This window comes from Rhinopithecus bieti, unplaced genomic scaffold (genome assembly GCF_001698545.2).
Source record: "Rhinopithecus bieti isolate Rb0 unplaced genomic scaffold, ASM169854v2 scaffold_12477, whole genome shotgun sequence".
Lineage (NCBI taxonomy): Eukaryota > Metazoa > Chordata > Mammalia > Primates > Cercopithecidae > Rhinopithecus > Rhinopithecus bieti.
Genome location: NW_016807115.1, coordinates 147,428 through 149,813, shown reverse-complemented (window position 1 = coordinate 149,813; position 2,386 = coordinate 147,428). Strand labels below are relative to the sequence as shown.

The 2,386-nt window shown below is 37.8% G+C and overlaps 1 pseudogene; it reads left to right on the top strand.

Moving 5' to 3' along the window:
* Positions 1 to 714: 714 nt before the first annotated feature.
* On the top strand, positions 715 to 2,069 carry LOC108534760 (ubiquitin carboxyl-terminal hydrolase 12 pseudogene; annotated as a pseudogene).
* The last annotated feature ends 317 nt before the right edge of the window (positions 2,070 to 2,386 follow it).

Here is a 2,386-nt window from a genome sequence, read left to right as displayed (position 1 = left end):
ATCAGAAGCTTCACATAGGTGGTGAATAGACTTTGTTAAAATAGTCCAGAGAAGTCATTAAATGAATAAATAGGCCAACAACAATGAGTACTGAGGACTAATATTCAGAATTGCTACAATATGCTATCCAGAAAGTCCAGTTTTCAATAAAATATTATAAGATATGCAAAGAGGCCAGACACGGTAACTCACGCCTGTAAATCCCAGCACATTGGGAGGCTGAGGTGGGCAGATCACTTGAAGTCAGGAGTTCCAGACCAGCCTGGCCAACATGGTGAAACCCTGTTTCTACTAAAAGAACAAAAAATAAAAATAATTAGTGGGGTGTGGTGGCAGGTGCCTGTAATCCCAGCTATTTGGGAGGGTGAGGCACGAGAATTGCTTGAACCCGGGATGTGGACATTGCAGTGAGCCGAGATTGTGCCGCTGTACTCCAGTCCAGCCTGGGCGACAGAGCGAGACTCCATCTCCAGAAAAAAAGAGAGACAGAGAGAGAGAGACATGCAAAGAAACAAGAAAGTTCAGCTCATACACAGGAAAAAAATAGTGAACACAAACTGCCTGTGAGAGGACCCAGATTTCAGACTAAACAGACAAAGATTTTAAAGGAGCCATTATAAATGTGATATATTTGAAGAACTAAAGCAAACTATGCTTAAAGAACAAAAGGAAAGTATTATTATAACATTTTAACAGATATATAATATTAATAAGGAGACAGAAATTACAAAAAAAGAAATCGGGCAATTGTGGCCGGCCAGGTGTGGTGTGTGGGTTTGTGGCCTGTGCTTTGCAATGCAAGTGGGTGGCCTGGCTTCTCTCCTCCCCTGCCTCCATCTGGATCACGAGTTCCAGTGCTTCAGCATTAGAGAAAGAGATTGGCCCAGAATCGTTTCCAGTCAATGAGCACTATTTTGGGTTAGTCAATTTTGGTAATACCTGCAATGGGCACTTTTGGGTTAGTCAATTTGGGGAATATGTGCAATTTTGGGAATTCAGTACTTCATGCGCTTTATTTTTGTCATCCGTTTCAGGAAAAAGTTCTAGCATACAAGACAACCTAGGAAGAAGGAAAATTTTAATGTGCTCAGCAACTTTCTTCCACGGTGTAGCCACACAGAAGGAAAAGGTTGAAGTAATATCTCCCGAGAAGTTCAAAACAAGATTACAGAAAGAAAATGAGCTTTTCTGCATGCAACAAGATGCCCATGGGTTCTTAAATTACCTACTAAATACAATTGCTGATATTTTATAAGAAGAGAGAAGGCAGGATAAACAAAATGGTCACTTACCAAATGGTAATATTGATACTGAAAATAACAACAGCACACCAGACCCAATGTAGTTCATGAAATTTTTCAGAAAACATTAACTAATGAAACCAGGTGTATTACTTGTGAAACTATAGGAGCAAAGATGAAGATTTTAAAGAACTTCCTGTGATGTAGAACAAAATGCATCAATTATTCACTGTTTAAGGGTTTTTAGCAACACAGAAACTCTATGAAGTGAATACAAACATTACTGTGAAGAATGTTGTAGCAAACAGGAAGCACATGAATGAAAGTTTAAAAACCACCCATGATTATATCTCTACATCTGAAACGATTTAAATATATAGATTAAATTCACTGATGTACGAAACTTTCTTACTAGGTAGTTTTTCGTTTGGAACTTTGTCTGTGTAACACTTCAGAGGATGCAACCAATCCAGACAGAACGCACGACCTTGTTGCTATTATGATTCACTGTGGAAGTGGTCACAGGTGAGGCCATTATATTGTAATAGTTAAGAATCAAGATTTCTGCTTGTCCTTTGATGACACTGTAGAAAAAAATGAATGTACAAATTACTGAAGAATTCTATGTATTGCTCAGATATCGCAAAGAACTCAGAGTCTGGTTACATTCTGTTCTATTAGTCTCGGAACTCAGTGGAGACTGTGAGGAGGACACACTTTCTGCCTTATTTCTCCTCTGGTTATTTTGGAGAGAATCAATCACTAATTTTTCAAGAAAATAGAAATGCAGGAAGGTCAAAAGCCACTAATACTCTTTGCACACAGTAAAGCAAAGGATTTTGATGATATGGATTTTGAAAAAACAGAAAGGTGGAAATTCTGGACGGAAATAAATATATAATATAATTAAGTAAGAAATTCACTACAGGGGCATGGTCATAGATTTCAGTTGGTAGAATAAAGAATCAGTGAACACGATGATAGACTGATAGAGATTATGTAATGAAAAGACAGAGAAAAAAGAATGTAGTAAACAACAGAGCCTCAGAGAAATATGAGACACCACTAAACACAGCAGCATATGCATAAAAGGGGTACCAGAAGGAGATGAGAGAAAGAAACAAAACAATACTCAAAGAAATAAT